Here is a 16,772-nt window from a genome sequence, read left to right on the forward strand (position 1 = left end):
AGAAGGGAGATAAGAAGTGAGGAAAAGATCAGTAGGATGGAAATAGTGGAAGCAATGAAGAAAGTCAAAATGGAGAAAGCCCTAGAAATTGGTGAGGTTTGTGGTGAAATGCAGAAGCATTAGGGGCGGGGGGTTGTAGTTGAATGAATATGAATGATGTGTAAATTGGCCTGAAAAGAAGGTAGAGTCCCAGAGTATTAGAAGTCAGATATATTATTCCCCTGTCCGGAGGAAATGGGGAAAAAAGTGTGTGGTAATCATAGAGGCATTTTTCTTCTGAGTGTAAAAGGAAGAGTATATGGTAGGATACTTATTGACACAGTTAGAGAAATAACTTAGGAATTAGTTGGAGATGAATAGGGAGGTTTTAGTAAGGGAAGATGTTGTGTAGACCAAATATTCAGCCTTAGGTCTTTAGTGGAACATTCTAGAGAAGGGAAAGAAGTTGTATGTGGCCTTCATGGATTTGGGGAAAGCATATGACAGGAGGATAGACATAGAATGTGGAAATTATTACGAATATATGGAGTAAATATGGCAAGTTGTTGAATGCCGTGAAGAGTTTGTATGAGGATGCTAAGGCTGCAGTGCGTATGTATATTGTACGGAGTGAATTTTTCTGTCTGAATGTTAGATTGAAACAGGGATGTGTCATGTGTCCATGGTTGTTCAATAAATAAATGGATGGGGTTATAAATGAGATGCAAGGTGAGATACTTGCTGTTGGAGCGGCCCTAATGAGAAAGCACAGCATTTGAAAACTTACTGAACTGTTGTTTGCAGATGATACTGTATTGTTAAGTGAAGATGAAGGGGAACTGCAAGGCTTAATGAATGAGTTTGGGAGAGTGGGTACGAAACGGAATCTACAGTTGAATTAAGGGAAGAGTAAAGTTATGGCCATCGAGAGAATTGAAGTCACTAAATATTCGGTGAGGTCGGGTAATTTGGAAAAGGAAAATATGAGTGCATTTAAGTTCTTGGGTAGTGTGAAGAGTAAGGATGGAAGTTTGTGGGGTGAAGTGCTTGAAAGGGTACAACAATGAAGAAAGGTTGTTGGTTCTTTGAAAGCAGTGATAAGAAATAGGGTAGTAAGCATGGAAGTAAAGAAGTCGCTGCATGATAGTATTGTGATACCAACTCTTAACATACTTCCTGAAGTTTGGATCTTGTTGATAGGACATACAGTAGAGCAATGGAAATGAGTTATTTGATAATGAACATGTGGAGTTACATGGAGAGACAGACTGACAAATGAGGAACTGGAGGAGCATTGTGGTGTGGTTGTGATAGAAAGCATTAGGAGAAATACAATGAGGTGATTTGGCCATATGGAGTGGATGTAGAGTGAGAGACTAACGAGGAGAGTGTATGTGAGTGAGATGAAGGGGAAGAGAGGGAGGGGGTGGCCGAGGATGAGATGGGGGGATTGAGTGGCGAGGTATATTAAGGAGGGGGAGGTGAGCTGGGAGAAACGCAGTGATACGGCGAGGGACAAGGCGACATGAAGGCGATTTGTTTGCGGCCACCCCTTATGGGATTGAGGCGTCTGGCAATAGATGAAATGGATAGATCATGCCTCCAGCATCTGCCAAGGGTGACGTGATGTTGCCATGGCAACACCTTCCTACTCGATTCGAGTGCGGGAGTTCAATAGCTGCAGTCCGTCCCCGCTCTCGCTTACCCCCACCTGCCCGCTTGCAGTCAGGACGCACACATATGGCCAAATACTTTAGATTCCCCATAATTACTTCCACAGATCCTGAATAAACTCCACGGTGCGATGGATGACCAGACCGTCAAGGCTCTGACTGGTTATATTTATGAATGTTCTGAGCTCTTCCACGCCCACCTGACTGTGCACAACTTCCCAACAACACTGGCCGGTAAGTTAGCTTCTCTCTCTCTCTCTCTCTCTCTCTCTCTCTCTCTCTCTCTCTCTCTCTCTCTCTCTGTCGACGACCTTAATTGCATGAAGTTTTTTCGCCTTTTAACATGTTGCCAATATTTCAGTCTTAGATGATGATACTATTGTGACCACATCCTTCTCTCTCTCGCTCTCTCTCTCTCTCTCTCAACAAGATTAAACACACAAAATCCATCAAGGGCTGATTAATACCGAAGATCGCCACCCTCTTCACAAACTCTCATGCAGGATTGTCCAAATATTGCCCACCCATTTCTTGCCTGCTCTAGGGACGGCTCAGTGCTACCATGCAGTACTTATCCGATGTAATTTTCTACTTTCTGTTATGCATTTAGTGATTCATATTACTTTCTTTTTTACGTTCACGAATTGTATCGTTGCCACTAATTTCACAGAGGAACCAAAGCCTCAGTTCCCCACACTAGCAGACTGAGCCGTCCCCACAAGAGACCAGATTTTTTATACATATTGGAGCACTTTTTATAACCCCAAAACAAGAGGGATAATATATTCATTATTATTATTATTACTACTACTACTACTACTACTACTACTGTTATTATTATTATTATTATTATTATTATTATTATTATAATATTTATTACTATTCCGTCATTTTCCTTCCCCGATTGTTATCACACTTTCTGAGGATGTACAGCACTGACGCTATTATACTGACCCAGTTTGAGTGACCTTCACCTTTTTTTCAACGTCACAGGTCCAATATTTTTCAAAAATAATTATTTTCGAACCTCAGTTTACATGAAAACTGTTGCAGATACATCGACATTGAAGGAAATCTCACGTTTTTTTTCCTTCAAACATTTTCACTGGAAAAGTTGAAGCTCATTCATATGTAACATTATGATATTTCGGAGAGCCTATTTTTCGACAGTTTTCAATTGCTCTTCCATACAGGAAACAACAAAACGTAAGTGAAACAAACGCATTTGGGACCCGAATGCTAATAGCCCACCAGAAAATGCTGTTGGCCAAGTTACAAGCTACTTACAAACCGTGAAGAAAATTCGCAAAACTCTACGGTTTTCAGTCACCGAGTGTCACAGAAATCCAATCCATATTAAAACTAGTTTACCCTTGGCAACCATTTTAGTGGCTTTGACCTTTACCCCGAGTGCCCATTTTCGAACTCGTCCAAGATCTGGGGCATATTTTGATTACCTGAAAGTTTTATTTTGATAGCTCAAGCCGCTCATGAGATATAATGCTAACACACACACACACACACACACACACACACACACACACACACACACACACACACACACACACACACACACACACACACACACACACACACTGACAAAAAAGTTTTCGCTCTGTCTTGCTAATGGTGAACGATAATGAAGCACTTCATGGCCCCAGACGTTTTGTCTAGTCCTGGACCAGGTATGTATTCATTTTTGGTGGTAGTTTGACCAATGGTTTTTGAGTTACTACAAAAACAATGGAGGCTGCTCCTTTCAGCAAAACCCTCATAGGTGGAGATCACTAACTCTCTCTGACAGTTATGAACTGTTAGTTATTATTATTCTCCAGCTAGTACCATAAGTGGATATTGATCTCCACCTATTATCATAAGTGGAGATCTTTGTTTCCATCATTACTTTTATTATTATCACCCGCCTTTTGCAAAGTGGAGTGATAATGTTTTTGCCAGCGTCTGTGTGTGTGTGTGTGTGTGTGTGTGTGTGTGTGTGTGTGTGTGTGTGTGTGTGTGTGTGTGTGTGTGTGTGTGTGTGTGTGTGTTCTTACCTAATTGTTCTTAACTAGTTGTATCTTGATAGGAATGAGTCAAGCTCGTACCTTCCCGTGTCTTAAACTATTTTCATCATACATCTCCTTAAATTTACTAATTGTTTTGGTACACACTATTTCATTCGGTAGTGTATTCCACTGATCAGTTGGCCTCTTTTGGAAACTAAATTATCTTACGTCTTTATAGCCTTTTTATGCAGTTTTTTGGAGTGTCCTCTTGCTGGATCTTCCCCATAGGTTATACATTCATTTATGTCTGTTTTCTCCTTCCCTGATATGCATTTATATAGCATAAACATATCTCCTCTTTTCATTCTCTTCTGTAGTGTTGGCAGATTAAATTTTTCTAGTCTTTCTTCAAAGCTTAGATCCCTTAAGCTTGGTAACACATTTTGTAGTGGCCTTTTAACTTTTTCAATCTTATCTTTGTGTTTCTTGAGGATTCCAGACTATTGATGCATACTCCAGAGTTGGTCTGATGAATAATCTTATCTTACTCAGCGTGTCTTCATTTATGCATGTGAATGCTCTTCTCGTATTTGCGATCAGTGTATACATGTTCCGAACCTTCTCTTTTATGTGGTCAGCTGGAGATAGTTTGTTATTGATAATCACACCTAAGTCTTTCTCTCTTCCTGATATGTGTAGGGTTTTACTTCCTAACTTATAATTCCAATCTGGTCTTTTCCCACTTTTATCAAACTTGATTACATGACACTTGTCCACATTGAATTCCATTTGCCATGTATTACTCCATTCATGGAGTTTATTTAATTCTTCTTGTAACTGTACAAGAGTCTGAATTAGTAATTCTCCTTTGCATTTTTGCATCATCAGCAAACATATTTAAATAGCTTTCATTTCCAATGTTACTGTGTCATTTATATACACTAAAAACATAATTGGTGCCAGCACTGAGCCCTGTGGAAGTCCGCTAGTCACTTCTTTCCATGATGAGTGCTTTCCCCGAAGTACTGTTCTCATTTCCCTTTTTCTGAGAAAATATTGCATCCAACAGTACAGTTTGCCTCGGATTCCTCCTTGATGGTACACTTTCCATAAAAGTCTTTGGTGCAGTACTCTGTCAAATGCTTTCTTGAAATCTAGATAGATACTGTCCACCCATCCTTCTCTTTTCTGTAATGTTTCTGCATGTCTGTCATAGTAGCCTATTGGATTAGTAACAAATCATTTTCCCCTTCTGAAATCAATTGCCTTTCTGTTATCATATTGTGTTCTTCTAGATGGTTTACCCAAACTTTTCTTATCAGCTTTTCCAGTATCTTACAACATTGGTTAGTGATACTGGTCAGTAGTAGAGTGGATTTTGTCTATTCCCTTTCTGGAATAAAGGAACAATGTTTGCTTTCTTCCAAATATCAGATAGTTTACCTTGACTCAAGGATTCCGTGAATATTAAAGATAATGGTCTACTTACCTTCTTTGCACATTCATGTAGCACCCAACATGAAATTTCGTGAGGACCATTTGCTTTTCCTTTGCCTAATTTACTTAACTCAGCCTGTATTTGTTTTTCTGATACTTGTATATCTGGTAATATGTGGGGGCATGCATATTCTATATCGTCCCTCTCGAAATTATTCTCTTCTGTAAAAACTGATTGGAAATTCTTATTCAGTGCTTCACAAATATCTTTCTCTTGTGTATAGAGGATCCCTTCATCCGCAATGGATTGTATTTTATCTTTTACTTTGGTTTTGCTTCGGATGTAGCTGTAAAATGGCTTAGGTTGATCATTACTTTTGTTTATGACATCTTCCTCAAACTGTTTTTGGGCTTCTCTCCTTATTCTTGTATATTCGTTTCTTGCCTGTTTATATTTGTTATGTGTCCTCGAACTGTTGTGTCTTCTGTATCTATTCCACAACAAGTCTCCTTTATTTTTTGATTGTTTACATTCTTTATTTCTTTATTTTAATTTCTGCTTCTTTGTGCTGAGGGATGTAATTTTCGACTCCTATTTCATAATGTACACAGAATTTTCTGTATATAACATTTAAATCTTTTGTGTGTGTGTGTGTGTGTGTGTGTGTGTGTGTGTGTGTGTGTGTGTGCGCATTACCATTATATCTCCTGAATGGCTTGAACTATGAACACGATACTTTCAGGGTATCAAGATATGGCCTAAACACTGGGTGCTTTCGAAAATGGTCACGCGACATCAAGGTCAAGGTCATCCAAATGGCTACCAAATGTCAACTTATTATAATATGGATTGGGTTTTTGTGAAACTCGGTGACTGAATTCCGTAGATTTTTGCAAATTTTCTTCACATTTGGTTTGTAAGTAGCTTGTAACTTGGCAAACACCATATTCTGGCGGGCGATTACCATTCGGCTCACGAATTCTTTTGTTTCTCATTATTATTGTTATTATTATTATTATTATTATTATTATTATTATTATTATTATTGTGTCACTTTTCATCTCCATTTTCAACATACGTGTTGAAGATATACAGCACCATGACTCAATTACACTGACTCAGTTTCAGCAACCTTCACCTACTTTTCAAGGTCACAGGTTCGAAAATGTAAAAATAAAATCAAAAATTTTCAAAGTAAATTTACTTTAAAACTTTTATAGTTTCAGGAAAATGGCAGTGTGGAGGAGGAATGGCAGTTGTTTAAGAGTGCTGTGGTGGGGCATGCAGAAGAGGTGTGTGGTGTGAGACGTGTGGGTGGTGGTGTAAGAAAAGGAAGTGAATGGTGGTGCGAGGAAGTATGGCTGTGGCTGAGAAGAGACGTGCATATGAAGTGTGGCTGCAGAGGAAGGATGAGATGTCATATGAAAGGTATAAGGAAAAGAGGAATAGGGCGAGAAGGGCCGTGCGTGATGCTAAAGTGGCAGCAGATGAGAGGTGGGGTAGGCGGCTTACAGAGAATTTTCAACAGAATAAGAAAATGTTTTGGAAGGAGGTGAAAAGGGTGCGAAAGGGAGAGTCTGGGAAGGAAGAACGAGTAAAAGCAGAGGATGGAAGGATGTTAATTGAGATGGATGCAGTAAGGAAGAGATGGGCAGAGTATTTTGAAAGATTGTTAAATGTAGAGGAGGAAAGGGTGGCTGAGATTGTGGCGGATGGAAAGGTGCAAGGAATAAATGTGTTGAGAGAGTTGAATGATTCTTTGATCACGAAGGAGGAAGTGGAGAAGGCAGTAAAGGAGATGAAAACAGGGATAGCTGCAGGTATGGATGGGTGTCCTGTGGAATGCCTGAAAGGTGGTGGAGTGACCATTGTTGACTGGTTAGTAAGATTGTTGAATGTGTGCTTTGTGAAAGGTATGGTGCCAATTGACTGGGCAAGTGCTTGTGTGGTCCCGTTGTATAAAGGCAAGGGTGATAAGAATAAATGTACTAGCTTTAGGGGTATAAGTCTGTTGAGTGTTGTAGGTAAGGTTTATGGTAGAGTGTTAATTATGAGAGTTAGAGAGGGTACAGAGGGAGTGACTGGTGAAGAGCAGTGTGGCTTTAGGAGAGGGAGAGGATGCGTGGACCAGGTGTTTGCTGTAAGACAAGTGTGTGAAAAGTATTTAGCAAAAGGCAAGGATGTGTTTTGGGCATTCATGGATTAAGAGAAAGTGTATGATTGAATTGATAGGGAGGCTCTGTGAACTGTTTTAAGATTGTATGGACTTGATGGTAGGTTACTAGAAGGGGTGAAAAGTTTATGTAAATAGTAGAGCCTGTGTAAGAGTGGGAAATGCTGTGAGTGACTGGTTTCCTGTGAGAGTGGGGCTGTGACAGGGATGTGTGATGTCGCCTTGGTTGTTTAACCCGCCCCGTCCCATTGACGTATGGGTACGTTGCAACGATTTGCATTTGCCAGTCCCGGCAACGTACCAGTACGTCGTGCAATTGCAATTTGCATAATTTCGACAATTTTCAAATTTCGCGCTTGATTTGCGGTACGTACCCTCGCATGACCTTCCCCTACCTGCCACCAGGCAGGGACACTCGGCGACCCCGCGCGACCCGCACTAGCCCACCACTTGTCCACTCACCTGGTAGCCACGGTCCTGCTCAGACATGGCTAAGAGAGGTCTCTCAGACAGCGAAATTCAAGTCGCCCTGGACACCTTTACCGGCGACAGTGATTCCCCACTGGACGACGAGGATATGGACAAGGATTATGTGCAGCCAGAGGAGGAAGAAACCACCAGCAGTGACGAGGAAGTTCCGTCTCCCAGGAAGCGGCAGTACGTGACTTATCGTGCTGCTAGAGAAGGGCAGGAGGCAAAGAAGGCACGTGTTATATCCTATCCCTATCCCCAGCATGATTTGGAACCAGAATTCGAGGACGAGGACGAGGACAGAGCCGTGGGACGTGCTGCCACGTGGTATGGACGGGAGGTGATTACACATCGTGGCCCAGAGCACACACCACGTCGTATGAGCAGGTATGGGCCTAGCATTCTGTTTGGGGAGCTAGGAAGTCAAGTGGAGGGAGTGGGGAGTGAAAGGGAAAGTCCAGGGAGGATTAGGGAAAGTGAGAGTGACGTGAGTGAGTCATTGCTCTCCCTACGTAGTGTGAGGCGGCTTAGTGGATCATGTGGGCCAGTGCGGGTGCGTTCCTTATCACGTGGGGTTGTGAGGGAGGGGGAAGGTGGGGAGGAACCACTCCAAAGCACGTCTTATGCTCCCCAATATCCCCTAACACGTGGTCGAGCTAGGTTGCGTGAGAGAGCACGTGGTGTTGTAATGGAGGGGGAAGGTGGGGAGGAACCACTCCCCAGCACGTCTTCTGCTCCCCAATATTCCCATATTTCATCCCCACAGCCCCCTAATGTTCCTCAAGGCCGTAAGGGTAAGGGAAAGGGAAAGGGTAAAGGCAGAGGGAAGAGGAGTGACAGTGGGGAAGCCCTCCACACTCCTTCTTCCCCACCTCCCCAACCAGGATCTCCCCACCCAGACGAAGGCGGTGATGGGGCTGATGGGGACGTGGGATTTGTGTCGTGGGATTGGAAGGATGGGAGTGATTTTTCTCCCCTCATTCACCCCTTCACTGAGCAGGGGCGATCTGGCTGCATTGCACCAGGAATTCACCGTAATTCCACCAGGTTGGATTTTTTCCACCGGTTTTTCAGTGAGGCATTTGTGGATCAGATTGTATACCAAACAAACCTGTTTGCAAGCGCCCAGCGCCTAGAGAGTGAAAGATTGGGAACAAGGAGTAGGCATTCTATCATCTATGATTACCCTGTCTCCCTTCCAGAAATGTTCTTATTTTTTGCCCTGGTCCTTTTGATGGGTATTATAAGAAAGAATAGAATTCCTGCTTACTGGACTAGGGACCCTGTTATGTTTACCCCCATATTTGGTCAAGTGATGAGCCGTAATCGGTTTCAACAAATTCTAAGTCGCCTCCATTTTTATGATGCTCATGACCCTGCAAATGCAAACAACACTGACAAAATGAGGCGAATTAGGCTGGTCTTTGATCACCTCAGGCAAACCTTTCGTTCCTCATTCTATCCCTATAGAGACCTCGTCATAGACGAGAGTCTCGTGTTGTGGAGAGGCAATATTTCATTCAGACAGTATATACCCAGCAAAAGGCACCGTTTTGGGTTCAAGATCTTTGTTATGTGTGACTGTAGGACTGGATACGTGCAAGACGTAGTCTTGTACACCGGTGCACAGACAGACATAATAGAAGATCAAAGTATTGGACTGTCGGGAGCAGTGGTAAAGACGATGATAGAAGACTACCTTCATCGTGGTCACGTTCTCTACCTCGACAATTGGTACACTAGCCCTCTTCTCGCTCGTTATCTTCACACACATGAAACGGGAGTCTGTGGAACCGTAAAGGTGAACCGGCGTCACATGGCCAAGGTAGGGCGGAAACTTGCAAGGAATGAGGTTGTCTTCTTCAAAGCCAACAACATCCTTGCAACTATGTGGAACCACAACAGAGAAGTAAGCCTCTTGTCCACGGTTCACCGCCCCTTGATGTACCGTACTGATTCAGTAGATTACCGTAGCGAGAGCAGGCGTCGTGTTTGGAAACCTGAGTGTGTTATGGATTACAATATAAACATGCGCCTCGTGGACCAGTCAGACTCCATGATATCGACGGTAGAGTGTGCCAGGACCACGATGAAGTGGTATAAAAAACTGTTCTTTCACTTGCTAGATATCACTGCTCTGAATTGCCACCACCTTCACGCCATGACCACAGGAGTTCAGGAAACATTTGAAGGGTTTGTGAGGGAGCTCACAAGAGAAATCTTTGCAAAGTATGCTGTTGAAAGGCCCCAACATCGCACCCGCACTGCCCATATTCCCCAAACTCCCCAGAGAATATCCGGCCGCCATTTCCCCACTCCTATCCCTCCCCAGCCAAATAGACCTAGGCCCCAACGCAGGTGTCACGTGTCCAGTAATTCCCAGGTGAGACTCACGACACAGAGGAAGGACACCCGCTATGAGTGCGTGCAGTGTGACGTGGATCTCTGTATTCACCCATGTTTTAGTGAATATCACACGTTGATGCAATTTTTAGTATGGTGTGAATGCGAAAGGACGCTGAAATTATGAGGTAAATTCGACAGACAGACGCTCAGTGAAATTATCAGTCATGTTGATCTCCAGATATTAGTATAAAGTGCCTACGGGTAGAACATAAGTGAAAACATTGTATGTAAGTATATAAATCTGCCCTAAGTTGAAACTTACATAGCGAGGGTTTTATGATGCGATATTCTGTCGCTCAGTGCAATAAATCTATCTATCTATCTATAGCCCGACGCCCTAATCCCGCAAAGGGTGGCCGCAGACAAAACGCCTCCAAGTCACTCTGTCACCCACCATTTGACTCCCCTCCCCCCAACTCACCCCGTAATTATATAATTATATAATTATATAATTATTATTATGGGAAATTCTTACGGGTATAATATAAGTTCAAATTATTGTATGTGATGATATATATTTTAAGTCAAATATTCATAGCGTGTACTGTATATAGAGATGCGATTTCCTGACGCTCAGTTGAATGAATAAGGCACGTATTAGTCAAAATAAAAGTCAGCAAGTGATAAAGTGAATAATTAGTATATAAGTGTGTGAGTGAATTAGTATATAAGTGTGTGAGTATTATGTTTGTCGAAACATTTCTTGCGAGGGTATTTTCAGGCGATATTCTCACGCTCACTTGAATAAATAATGGCAGTAAGTATGTACAGTGCATTATAGGGGTGTAAACGTGTGTAATGTAAGTGGGAAATTATAAGTGGAGTGAATAAATAAAGTAGATGATGAAACACGAGTGTTTAAGATCGTGGTTGCTACGTGAATATGAGCTAGCATATCGCTAAATGCCCTCGTAATGAATGAAAATAATTGAAAACCTAGTGGTGGAGGAAAGGTTCTATGTAAAGGGGAAAATAATTGGAAAGTGATAAAACAATTTGGTATGTTGAAATACGAGTCATAGCGAGTGAGCTTACTAAGCTGATGTGCGCTATACTTATGCTGCATGTCATCATAATGAATGAAAACATCTGAAAACACTTACAAACAGTTGTAATTGGTAAAATGTCATTGAAACAGAAGTATACAAGGGAAAAAAATGATAGGTTGACTCATATCAGACACTTAGCATATAGCATGTTACGATTCGGACCAAACTCGCTACGCTCGCGCGATGGTACAATGCTTATTTTTCATATATATGTGTCTGAAATCCATTATATTGTTACTGTTATTGTTTATTAGTTCAAATTCAATAAATATAGAGGTGTTGTGTGTTGTTTCTCCCATTATTCCTTACCATAGAAAACGTAAACGCATATCCAGCCCATTAAAGAACACCATACCTGCGGGGGGGAACCGCACCTGTACGGACCACTTATAGACCGCGAGAACCACTCTCTTTGTGATTTTCCTTCGTTTCTCGACCTAAGCGGAAATTTTAGCAAAAAAAAAAAAAAAAATTCCAAAAAGGCTCGGGACTGGGGGATGTCATAGGTGCGGAAAACCTCGGGACGTGACGGGTTAATATTTACATGGATGGTGTTGTAAGGGAGGTGAATGCAAGAGTTTTAGGTGGAGGTCTGAGTCTGGTGAATGTTGATGGTGGAGAGTGGAATCTGAAGCAGCTGCTGTTTGCAGATGATACTGCACTGGTGGCTGATTCAGAGGAGAGATTGAGACAGTTGGTAGAGGAGTTTGGAAGGGTGTGTGAAAGGAGGAAATTGAAAGTAAATGAGAATAAGAGTAAAGTGATGAAGTGTACGAGGTTGGTAGATGGTAGGGGGATGAATATAGCTTTGAATGGCGAGTTGCTTGAGGAGGTAGAGTGTTTTAAATATCTAGGGTCACATGTTTGCTGTGGATGGAAGAATAGATGCAGAAGTGAAGGTTAGAATAAATGAAGTAGGAAAGGTGCTGGGAGGAATGAAAAAAGTGTTTAGATGTCGTTCACTTAGAATGGATGTAAAGAGAAGGTTGTATGAGGGTGTTGTGGTACTGACTGCATTATATGGGGCTGAAACATGGAATATGGGTGTAACAGAGAGGAAAAGTTTGAATGTAATGGAGATGAGGTGTCTGAGGAGTATGTATGGAGTGACGCGTATGGATCGAGTGCGAAATGATGAAGTGCGAAGGAGAACTGGAGTTGTTCGGGAGATGGCTGGTAGAGTTGAGCAGAGGGTGTTGCGATGGTTTGGGCATATGGAGAGAATGGATAATGAGAGATTGGTGAAAAAGATAACTCGATCTGATGTGAGAGGTGTAAGGCTGAGAGGAAGACCACGAATAGGATGGATGAACAGTGTAAAGAGAGCACTGGATGCGAGAGGGATGTCTGTTGAGCAAGGAAGAGTGGCTGTGCGTGACAGAAATAGAGAGAAATTGTGAATGAATAAGTGATAACGCAGCCCTGTGGGGATATTCTCCCGCATTTGGTCTGATCAGCTAGTCAGGTCAGGTGCGGGTAAGGGAATAGGTCTGTTATGATGTGGCAGGGGTAAACCAGCTCTGCTGTCGGGCCCTGCTGCGGATGTCACTGATTGCATCGCGCAGTTGACCCTTGTGCGGTGTGGTGCGGTGAGGATCTGTCCGTTCTCCCCTTGGGGCTAAGATGCGAATGAATGTGTTTGAATGGATGAGTAAATGGGGAGTGTGTCGTCCTGTCTCGGCTACCTCCCTTTCCTTGGGGGGAAGCAGCCTACAGTAGGTATATAGATAGATGAACATGGAAGGAAATCCTATGGTACGTTATGATTATATATATATATATATATATATATATATATATATATATATATATATATATATATATATATATATATATATATATATATATATATATATATATATATCACTATCACCACCACCATCCCGCCTACATCACAATCACCACCACCATCCCGCCTACATCACAATCACCACAACCATCCCCCCTACACAACTACAAGTACCACCATCTCCCTCTCTATCCCTATCACCACCATGATCTCCACCTAGATCACTCTGAGCACCACCATCTCCCCCTACATCATGACCACCATCACCATTACCTCCTCCATCACTGTCACCACCACCAACTGCCTCTACATCACTATCACCACCACCATCTCCTCCATCAGTATCACCACTACTATCTCCCTCTGTTTCAGTTTCGCCACCACCATCTCTCTCTTCACCAATATCACTATTTCCACCTACATCACTGTCACCAGCAACATCTCCCCTCACTCTCTGTCACCACCACCCTTTCCTCTCCATCACTGTCACCACCACCTCCCCCACTCGACGTTTCATAAAAACTCTAAGACCCACCACCCACCACTCCTCCACTAACTTCCATCACCTCTAGCTTCCACCACCACTAACTTCCACCACAATTACTCCCCACCATCACTGGCTTCCACAACCATTACTCTCCACCACCAATGACTTCCCCTATCACCACTAACTTTCACCACGACTAACTTCCACCACCAACATCCATACCCTAAATTCCATTATTACTAACTCCCACCCTTAATTTCCATCACCTTGCACCGTCACTAACACCACCACCAACTATCATCACCATCATTAACTTCCACCACTACCACAAACCATCAGCACCATTACCATAGCCACCAACCACCACCACAACCACCACAGACTCCCTCCACTATCATCCACAACCTCTCAGGCCTCTTCAAAGTCCAGCCAGATAATGTTCCGTAATGTTCCTTAACCAGAACTCCAGGAACGGTGCTACACTCTGGACGACCTTACCAATATGGGCGTTACCGTGACGAACTTCTTTCCTCTGTACAGATGTGTTGCCTACAAACTGGACTGGGTAAGACCTCTTGGTTCTGTGTGTCTGCTGGATTGCCGCGCCATTTATGGTTTGGACATATGGAGAGAATGGATAATGAGCGATTGGTGAAAAAGATAACTAGATCTGATGTGAGAGGTGTAAGGCTGAGAGGAAGACCACGAATAGGATGGATGGACAGTGTGAAGAGAGCGCTGGATGCGAGAGGGATGTCTGTTGAGCAAGGAAGAGTGGCTGTGCGTGACAGAAATAAATGGAGAGAAATTGTGAATGAATAAGTGATGACGCAGCCCTGAGGGGATATTCTCCCGCATTTGGTCTGATCAGCTAGTCAGGTCAGGTGCGGGTAAGGGGATGGGTCTGTTATGATGTGGCAGGGGTAAACCAGTTCTGCTGTCGGGCCCTGCTGCGGATGTCACTGATTGCATTGCCCAGTTGACCCTTGTGCGGTGTGGTGCGGTGAGGATCTGTCCGTTCTCCCCTTTGGGGCTAAGATGCAAATGAATGTGTTTGAATGGATGAGTAAATGAAGAGTGAGTCGTCCTGTCTCGGCTACCTCCCTTTCCTAGGTATATAGATAGATAGATAATTATATTCTGAAATTTTTATGCCTTTATTTTATTTTGAACACAATGGCTATTTTATTTTTTACTTAATGACTATTTTTAAATCACGAACTTATTTTATGTTTTTCCGTGACAATTCTTTTTATCCCATGCCATTTTTTATACCTCATAACCCTCATGGCTATTATTTTAGGCCATATCTATTTTTTTTTACCCCATGACTATTTTACCTCATGACTATTATTTACACCATGACCATTTTTCCTCATGGCTATTTTTTAACCTATGCGTGCTTGATTTTTCATCCCAAGACTTTTTTTTTTTTTTCCAATTTAGGAAAGAGTTCAACGCGATTTAAATTAGCTCTGCATGTATAATTTGTATATACTTTTGTGCAGTATAGTAATATTTTCTTTAACCCCGTCTGTTTGATTCTCTTTTCTAAGCTGAATAAAATTTTCTTTAGGTATAAAAAATGTCACTGAACTGGATACAATGTCATCATATCACCGTAGTGTTTTAACCCCTTCAGTAAAAAGTTCTTTTTTTCTTTTCTTTTTCTGCGTCATGCGACAATATTTTATCATTATTTAGTTTTTACATTAACTTGGCCTAAAATTACCATCTCTCCAGAGTATTGATTTATAACTATCGATTATCAACGGAATCTGATACTAGCCATGACGAAGTAGTATGGAAACATTGCCTAGCCATAGCATTGCCTTTTTCTGGAATTGAGCTACGTGAAATAAGCTGCAAAAGAGTCAAAATCTTGGCCAGGTTAAGGTGATAGAACAATAATGGTGATGGAGTTAATGAAGGCTATATCTGACCCTCGTTAGTTCAGAAATAATTCAAGTCTGCAAAATATCGTCTAAATAAAAGGAAATCACAATTCATTGAGGCATTTATAGTAGTGAACATGTTGATGGTGATGTCTTAAAAACTAGATACTTAATATATCCAGCCAAACATACTAACCTAATTACTTCAGTCTAATAACGCATATTATATGCTATTCTTGCCAGGTCTAGACGGACTTAGCAACCTCAAAAAGGATTTTTCGAGCAGCAAGGTTATCTGATGTGGATTTCAAAAATTTCATATATTTTCATTTCCCCAGCGGTTGAATATTGAACCCAAGCTAAGCTGAAAAACCGTTTATATATATATATACTGTATATATATATATATATATATATATATATATATATATATATATATATATAGCTCACAACCGGTGATAATTGTGCCGACGTCGATGCAACATTTTTCTCAAAGTTACCCCAAGAACTTTAGCATAATTCCCTCCCCCTCTTCTATTGCTGATAATTTGACAAACGCGTCTAGCGGTGGAGTCCAGCCTATTAATGCATTAATCTGTGAGTTACTCATTGTAACCAGGAGAGAATTGTGCCAGACCAGAGTCTCTAGGGTGGCTCCAACAACCTTCCCTGTGTCTAAATGGATGCTAGGCGATGTGTTCTAAGGATCTGAATCATATTCAGTTGAGATTTTAAAGTAAATACTGTAATTTTTTTGTGAATCCGAAGTAAAATTCTTGAAATTATTTCCATAGGGTTGTCTTCAGCCATTCTTGTTCCTTTCAAGGCCAAGAGCCCCAAAGAGTCAGGCAAGACACAGCTTGGCTTTTCCAGTTGGAGGGATGAGAGAAACAGCCAAAGTGTAAGCTTCATTATTAACCACATCATTTTTACACTATACATTTTTTATCATTATTTTTTCAGGAACAGATGGATCGTTTCACAGCCTGCATCAATGGACTGGAATAATTAAGGACAAGAGTAACACCTTCAGTCCGATGACGTATTTTGCTGTGTAATCTCGTTGCCTTCAGACGATTTTATTCAGCTGAGGTTGACTTAGGTTGTGAAGGGGTTTATGGAGTATATGTTAAACCCTGACATAAGTGATGGTTTATTCTGAGTTGAGGTGATTGAAGGTGGCAAGGTCACACACACACACACACACACACACACACACACACACACACACACACACACACACACACACACACACACACACACACACACACACAGTACGTCCGGATACGGGGTGCTGAAAATAGTCTCTCCCTGGAAGACCTTCGACTGGATTCAACATAGTCCCTTGCACATCCACCCCTTCCCCTTCACTACCACTGGGTCATATTTTATTCTTGACACCTCCGGAC

The 16,772-nt window shown here is 42.0% G+C and overlaps 1 long non-coding RNA gene across 1 annotated transcript; it reads left to right on the forward strand.

Moving 5' to 3' along the window:
- Nucleotides 1-1,864: 1,864 nt before the first annotated feature.
- On the forward strand, nucleotides 1,865-16,438 carry LOC145411812 (uncharacterized). The gene is made up of 3 exons (XR_013899490.1): nucleotides 1,865-1,886; nucleotides 13,930-14,033; nucleotides 16,327-16,438. It is a non-coding gene; the product is annotated as an uncharacterized LOC145411812 (long non-coding RNA).
- Nucleotides 16,439-16,772: the final 334 nt, after the last annotated feature.

This window comes from Coenobita brevimanus, chromosome 91 (genome assembly GCF_032717465.1).
Source record: "Coenobita brevimanus isolate Jiangsu-jjx chromosome 91, ASM3271746v2, whole genome shotgun sequence".
NCBI lineage: Eukaryota > Metazoa > Arthropoda > Malacostraca > Decapoda > Coenobitidae > Coenobita > Coenobita brevimanus.